At 30.3% G+C, this 8,758-nt stretch overlaps 1 long non-coding RNA gene across 1 annotated transcript; it reads left to right on the top strand.

The window, feature by feature from the left end:
• Positions 1-2,284: 2,284 nt before the first annotated feature.
• Positions 2,285-8,490, top strand: LOC129393655 (uncharacterized). Its single transcript, XR_008620681.2, has 3 exons — positions 2,285-3,855; positions 6,766-6,825; positions 8,378-8,490. It is a non-coding gene; the product is annotated as an uncharacterized LOC129393655 (long non-coding RNA).
• The last annotated feature ends 268 nt before the right edge of the window (positions 8,491-8,758 follow it).

Below are 8,758 nucleotides of genomic sequence, written 5' to 3'. Positions count from 1 at the left end.
AAATTTTCAACACTGGAAAAATTCAATGTAATTGAAGCATTACGAAATTAAAGGAGATGATCATCTAAATAGATAAAATCTATGTATTTAATATTAACAGTTATTTCTGGTGAAATTTTTGTGTAGAAATAAGTAAAATGGAACATCTTTAGCTTGAAAACAATTACTATTAATAGAAACTAATACCAAATATTTTCATAATATTAAAATATATATGCATATATGCATATTAGGAACAAAATAGATTTAAATAAAAAGAACCTGTATATCAACAAAAGAGAAGAAAAAATAAGGGAGAGAAATGAATAATAAAATAATGTAATGTGCAAAATGCATTTTATAACTACAAATAGCTACACTTTTAACATTAAAATTGCCTCCCTGGTGAACCAGAAATGCTTTACAAGCAATAGAGTAGCTATAGATTCATATATGATTGATATAATGTCAACATTATTGATATAATTAGAAAATATCAATATTACAAGGTTTTGTTCCTTTCATGGGAACTTTACTGCTATTTTGATGTAAATTTTTCATTCTTAGTAAAAGTGAAATGTGTAGTACATTATAATTATCAACATCATTATCAGCATGACATAAAGAACTAATATTTATTGCCCTTTAATTCTAAATAAGTTCCTGGTCTACATGGTAAATATTTATTCTTTATGACAAATATTTTAAGTAGTTATCATTTATTGTCTATTATTGTAAAGTGAAAATTTAGACTCAAATTGAACCATTTTCACAAGGTTTTACATATATGTAGTAAGAGGTGAAACCAGACTTCAAACTGTTATGCTATCTAACAAATTTGGATCTGCACAGCAGCTCTCTCCTCTTAAACACAAACTTATATTTCTGTCTACCTATTTGAGAACATTAGGTGGAATTCCAACCAAATATCAATTTTAGCATGTTCATTATAAAATCAGGGTCTAACAAGTCACTTAAAATCAAGTGCTTTTCTAGGTTTTCCATCTTAGGTAAACATAGCACCAGATTCCTCATAATAAATTCATTACAAAATACTGTCAAAGTCATTTAATGAATATTACTTTAATAATCATTTTTTCGTGTGTGTGTATATATATATATATATATATATATATATATATATCTTAACACTTTTCTGAGTTGTCTCTTTCCTGAATCAGTATAATACCTTCCTAACTGAACTCCTACATTGCTTCTAGTCCTTTTCAAAACATGCTCAAATATTTCACCCCAGCTCTCCAAACTAGAAATGCTTACTATAACCCATGAATTGCTGTGTTTTTTTCTTGTATTTTTCTATGATATTTAAAGTATGTTACAATTTTATAAAAAGAATAACATAAAATGATTTAAAAATAATGGAAAGGACTCAAATATTGATTGTGTGTGAAAACTTAATCTAAGCTACACCAGCTGAGAAATATTTAGAACCCTAATTGTTGAGCTGACTTGTTTACTCTTGGTTATGGATTCTATAAGTTGGAACAAATGTATGATTGCATATATCCCCCATTATAATAACACACAGAGTATATTCGGTGCCCTAAAATTTCTCTGTGTTCTGCCTATTCATCCCTTTGTACCTCCAAATCCCTAGCAATCTTTTTACTGTCTCTGTAACTTAGCCTTTTCCAGAATGTGATGTAGTTGGAATCACACAGTACGCAGAGCTTTTTCAGATTGGCTTCTTTCACTTAGTAACTTTCCTCTATGTCTTTTTGTGGCTGGATGACACATTTCTTTTTAACACTGAATAATATTTTGTTATCTGGATGTACCACAGTTTATTTATACATTCCCCTACAAAAGGACATTTATTCAATTTGAGGTAATTATGAATTAAGCTGCTATAAACAGCCTTGTTCTGGTTTTTGTGTAACAGACATTTTCAGATCTTTTGAGATCAAAGGAGCGTGGTTACTGGGTCCTGTGGAAAAAACATGTTAATTTTGCAACAAAGCACCAAGCACCAAGTTTTCTTTCAAGTGGCCGTATAATTTTGCATTCTAATTGCCTTACAAACTTGCTAGCATTTAATGCTATCAGTGTTTTGAATTTTAGTTATACTAATATGTGTATAGTGATATCTCATTGCTGTTTTAATTTGCATTTTCCTGATGACATAATGTGGAGCATCTTTTCATATATCTTCTTTATTTAGGCATCTGCTAAGGTCTGTAGCTCATCATTTAATCAAGTTATTTGTGTTCTTATTGTTGAGTTTTAAAAGTTCTTTGTATATTTTATATGACAGTCATTTATCAGCTATGTCTTTTGCAAATATTTTCTTTCAATCTGTGTCTTGTCTATTCATTGTTTTGACAGTGTAATTCACAGAGCAGAAATTTTTAATTTTAATGAATTCCAACCTGCCACTTTTTCATGGATGGTGCCTTTTGTGTGACATGTAAAAAGTCATTGCCAAGCCCCAAGTAATTTAGACTTTTTTTCCACGATGGTATTTTTAGGAGTTTTATAGTTTTGCCTTTTACATTTAATTCCATTATCTATTTAGAGTATATTTATATGAAGCTATTTCTGGGGTCTCTATTCTGTTCCTTTGATCCCTATGTCCACTCTTTTGCCAATAAATCACTGTCTTGATTATTGTAGCTTTATAACATGACTTGATGTTGGATAATGTCAGTATTACAATTTGTTCTTCTCTTCTTCTTCAATATTGTGTTGACTCTCCTGGATTTTTGCCTCTCTATAAAAACTTTAGAATAAGTATTTTGATATCATAAAATAACTTGGTGACATGCTACTGAGTTATTTGAGTTCTTTTTATATTCTGAATAATAGTCTCTTGTTAAGTAAATTGGTTACAAATATTTTTTCCCATTAGGTAGTTTGTCTCTTTGCTCTGTTGATTGTTTCCTTAGCTGTACAGAAGCTTTTAGTACAATATAGTCCCATCTGTCTACTTTTAGTTTTGTTGTCTGTGCTTTTGATGCGTTAGCCATAAAATGTTTGCCTAGACCAATGCTATGAAGTGCTTTTTCTATGTTTTCATCTGGTAGTTTTATAATTTTGGTATTGGATTCAGTTTGTTAGTATTTTTTTTTTTTTGAGGATTTTTACGCCTATTTTTATCAAGGAAATCTGGCTATAGTTTTAGTTTTTTTGCATTCTTGTCTGGTATTGGTATCGGTATCACAGTAATGCTGGCCTCATGGAATGAGTAAGCAAGAATTTCCTTCCCTTCCATTTTTTTTTTTTTTTTTTGGCATGATTTGAGGAGAATTGGTGCTTGTTCTTTGAAAGTTTGGTAGAATTCTCCAGTACAGCCATCCAGTCTTGAACTTTTCTTTGTTGAGAGACTTATTAATACTGATTAATCTCATTATTTGTTATTGGTCTCTTGAAGTTTTGTATTTCTCTCTGATTCAATCTTGATAGGTTGTACGTGTCCAGGAATTTATTTTCTCTAAGTTTTTCCTTTGTGTGTGTGTGTGTGTGTAGTTGTTCCTAATAGTCTCTGAATATATTTTATATTTCTGTGGTATTAGTTGTAATGTGTCCTTTCTCATTTCTGATTTCATTTATTTAGGTCTTCTTTCATTTTTTTCTTGATGAGTCTAGAAAGAGGTTTATCTTTTTTTTTTATCTTTTCAGAAAATAACCCTCTCATTTCACTGATTCTTTTCATTTTTTTAAGTCTGTATTTTATTTAGTTCTGCTCTAATTTTTATATTTGTTCTAACTATTAATTTTTGGTTTTGTTTTGCAGATGTGCTTAAAATAAAGATCTTCAAATAGGGAGAGTGACTTTGATCATCTTGGTAGTCCCTAAATCCAATCACATGTACCTTTAGAAGACAGAGGCATAGAAAGACTTGACACATATAAAAGGTAATTTGTCCAAGAAGAAAAGGTTGGAATGATGTGGTCACAAGTCAAGGAATAATGGTAGCAAATACAAGCTTGAAGAAGTAGGAAATAATTCTCCCAAGAGCCTCCAGATGGAAGGAAGCCCTGGTGTCACTTTATTCTTTATCCAGTAAAATTGATTTTAGATCTCTAGTCTCGAGGACTGAGAGAGAATAAATTTATGTTGTGTGAAGCCATGAACTTTCTTACAGTAGTTTTAAGAAACTAATATCACAAATAAACAGAAGTAAATTATTAATAATTTATTAGTTGATTATCTTTTCAGTAGTATCAAAATGACTTGAAATTCTACCTCTAATTTATTATTTAATTATCTACTTCCCTCTGATTCACACCTTTTCATTATCTAATTAATGATAAAAATTTCAAAGAAAAATAAAAATCAGATATTTGGTATATAAATGTAACATAAGTTTTCATTGTTCTAAACATTACTTTTGAACAATAATAATTGAAGTTGTATTTTGCAAACTGTTATTATAATTAGAATATCCTCATAGTGACATTAAAATATAAATAATACCTTTGCTAATTATAGAAATACCTTTATTTTGTGTGTTTTGTTTTTAAAGTATTCTTAGATTCTCTTTCTGGTAATTATTGATGAGTCTGTTTCAGATCAATCTTTCTGCTGATATTAACAATAATCTATAAATATCGCACAGCTAACAAGGTAATAAGGATTTACATGGTTAAATATCTAAGAGAAGAGAAATCAAATGAGCTGACCTATGGGTCATTTGTTGTTCCCAACCATTGAGAAGCAGAGAAACTGTTCAGACTTTTCTTTTTTATCAGAATGAAAGAACTAGGGGTAAAAATGGATTTCAGATTTACTAAACTTGAAGGGCCGTGGTGAATACTCGAAGCATTTAAGATATCACCACAGGATGAAATAAACAATACCATATTCTGACAGAAATTAAGTTTTTAAATGTTCTAATCTCTGAATAGATTAAAATGATCTTAGTTGGTAGTATGTCTAATTCACTTCTTGTCAGAAAGAAATGTAAATCATATCAGGTTCACATGGTCTTTATAGCAGCTTTCTGCATAATAGCCTCAAATTAGAAGCAACTAAAATTAGTATCAATTAAAGAGTGGTGAAATAATTTGTGATAAGTCAATATGTTGGAATTTTTTTATTGAATAAAAGAAAATGAAACTATAATAAATAATTATGAATACATATTATTATAAATATTACATTAAGTTAAAAATGCTAGAAGAAATAAAGCCTACAAAAATTATAATTTCCAATATTAACATTCTTTAAAAAAGTAAAATTACAAGGAAAAAGATCAGGGCCAGGATGCTGAAAGGGTTTCATAGCAAAGAGGCTTTAGGGAACTTTCTGCTGTAGTGGTAATAATCTACGTCTAGATTGAAGAGGTAACTACATGACTGTATACATTTGTTGAAACTAATGAAACTTACAAATGGTTGTTTATGTCATTTATATCTCATTAAACCTGATTAAATACAAAAAAAGAGATGTGAAAAAAATAAAAATACAATGCAAAAACTGTAATACTTAAATCTAACAAAGAGCCTTTATCTGGAATATATAGTCTCATTGCTAAATAATAAGGGAACTTTGCTAGGAAAATGCTAAATATTAATTAATAATGAAGCAGAATGAAAGCAAATTTAACTCAAAACGTTTAAAAGATTAATAAATGTTATAACAGCAGACATTAATAAAATAGAAAATAGAAAAATGGCAAATTTGGCTATTGGAAAAGACTAATAAGAATGACAACTCTAAGACAATATTTAACAAAAACTATATAATCTGAAAGCTATCATCAGAAATAATAGGGGAAGCAAAAAAAGAAATAATAGGTGAAGCATAGTAGCAGGAAAAAAATAGCAAATGGCACATCATTATAAATTTTACAAATACTGAGTCTCTATTTGAGTATATTATAAAAATGCATGTTAATAACTATTTTCATGTAGATGAAATCAATAAATCTCTAGAAAAATAAATTTAAAAATTGACATGGAAGAATTTTTAAACCAAATATCTCCATGTCTCTATTTTAGTAAGTAAAATTTTGATTTATATTTACTTACAGAAAAATCCCATGCTGCCAAATTTTGTAAAGTTAACAAACATAAAAAACACTTTCTAAAAATGAAAAATTACAGGACAATCATTTTTATGAACATAGATGAATATTTCTAAACAAAATCTTAACATATTATGTCTCTAATATTATTCAAATAGACTTATGGTAACAATTGTTCAGTCAAGAAGTGATTTTATATTTGAAAAATCAATTAAAGTAATGCACTACATTAAAGACAAAAACTAAGTTATTTCCTACATAGAAAAGAATTTTGTAATATTTAACATCCATTTAAGTGAAAAACTCATAGTAAACTAGAAATAGAAACTTCTGATAATTATTTTTGTGAAAAGATATCACCTCTAACACTACATTACTTAACAATAAAAATTTGAAGATTTTCCCCTGAAAATGGAAAGATCCAGTAATGCCTTATTATCGCCAAATATATTCAACATTGACTAGATGCCCTAGCCAGTCCTTTTGGGTAGGAGAAAAACATAAAATAATGATATAATTGTGTGTAGAGAAAACACAAACTTGATCTACTAATGGTATAAAAAAAGCAATATGAATATTTTTCAAGTTTCTGCATAGTTGAGATGTTTTAAGCAAAGAAATCTAGTCTGATTTAAGAGACGAGATTGGGGAGTTAAAGAGTGATTAGAGACTTTTAAATAGAGACAGAGATTAATCTACCCAAAGGTATGCGTTTACACTTCAAAGGAAGATGAAACAAAGTAATTCATTTACATTCTAAAGAGCTGTAAACGAGAGACCTTCCTTTTCTTTTCAGGAGAGGATTTGTTTACTATCTTCAGGAAATCAGATTTCTCCCCCTCTGGCAAAAGAAAAGGTATGCAGAAGTATCAGAATTTCTATATAAACTCTCAGGTTTATATTTTTATATCACTGATGGTGCAAGAAACTCAGTTTTCATATACCTAGTACTAACCATCAAACTCTCATTGGATTGTTTTGAAGACAGAGAATGGTATGTGGAGCACTGATTAAATCATTACTTCAAGTAATAAATCTAACTCCATATTCAGAAACCTCATATTTGTTTTTAAAATAATATAGGTAAAAATAGATATTTATAACAGATGAAATAGAAATTTAAAAAAATGAAAATTGAGTTTAACAAGTTTGCTACATGGGAGACAATATTAAAAATTATACTTCTGACAACATTTTCACACATTTATTAGATTGCTTAAAATCCCCAAACAGAAAATACCATTGGCTGGTGAAGATGTGGAGAAACATGTGCTTTCAATTATTGCCAATGGGAATGCAAAATGTTGTAGTCATTTTAAAAGAAGGTATGGCAGTTTCTTACAAAGCTGAACATAGTATTACCATACGACCCAGCAGTCACACTCCTAGATATTTACCCAAACCATTTGAAAACTTATGACCATACAACAGCTTGCGTGTCGATCTTTATAGCAGGTTTATGTATAATCACTCAAAACTAGATACAACCAAAATTCATACTATGGATTACTATTCAATGATTTAAAAATAAGCTACCAAGTCCTGTAAAGACATATAAACCTTAAATGCATATTGACAAGTTAAATAAGTCAGTCTAAAATGAATACATATTGTATAATTCCAATTATATAACATTCTAGAAAATGAAAAACTGTAGTGATGGCAAAAAGATGTAATCACCAAGGATTTGGGGAGAAAAGATATTCAATGCAGTTTAAAAACCAAGACTTAATAAACAAATATACAGACCTCCTATAAATCAGTGTAGAAAAGATAGGACATTCAACAGAAAAACTGGGACTTGAGTAGCATTTCACAGAAGAGGATATCCTAATGGTCAATAAGCATGTGAGATGCTTATTAATCTAATTAACCATCAGGGAGACATATAATAAATCTACAGTTTGAGGAATAAAAATAAAATTCTAAGCTCCCAACTGACTAAACAGATCCACTTTTGACTGGGGGAACCCCAGAGAAACCTTGGAATCTGAGTTCCCAGCCACAGCTGTCTGGGAAGTCAGACAGGCCTTCTTATACCCCCTCCCTCAGTAACCACCATTAGGCTTTCTTCTCTAAAGGCTAAACAGAAACCAGCCCTTTTATAAGACTCACACTGATAATGTCTGTTACTGACTTATCTTCCCAGGTACAGAACAAAGACAAGATGAGATTGATCATTACTTTACCCCTCCCTGAGGTGTTCATTTTCTTCATATGTTCATCTTATGTTGTGTAAAATGTAGATTTACTGGGTATTAACTAAAGTCTCACATGTATATAACCATTTGTCTCACTGCCCCTCCTTTTTTTTCTTTTTTTAAGGAAAATGTATAAGTACAAAACCTCTTGAGAACCTTTCGGGAATCAATAGCCACAGATGCGTCTGTTACTTGTGTTTTTCACAGGCAAGCCCTCTAGCTGGCTCAATAAACCTCAATTGATTGGGACAACTGCCTCGGTCACTCAATTTGGTTGTCGAATTGATACCACTACACCCTTACCAGGTAATTAAAAAGGCTGAAATCATCAAACATGTTGAGAATTGAAAGCAGTGGACACTTACAGACTGTGAATGTGAAAGGGTGGTACACCTCTTTACAAAGGTAAATACCATGCCCTGTGACCCAGAATTGTCACCTAGTGGATTCACTTTGCCCGCTGCCTAGACAGAGCTGATTTATCAAGACAGGGGACTTTCAATAGAGAAAGATTAATTCACACAGAGCCAGCTGTGCAGGAGACCAGAGTTTTATCATTACTGAAATCAGTCTCCCCCGAGCATTTGG

Source organism: Pan paniscus, chromosome 14 (genome assembly GCF_029289425.2).
Source record: "Pan paniscus chromosome 14, NHGRI_mPanPan1-v2.0_pri, whole genome shotgun sequence".
In the NCBI taxonomy this organism is placed as follows: domain Eukaryota; kingdom Metazoa; phylum Chordata; class Mammalia; order Primates; family Hominidae; genus Pan; species Pan paniscus.
The sequence above is the reverse complement of the archived record's forward strand: the minus strand, read 5'-3'. Positions and strand labels throughout refer to the sequence as shown.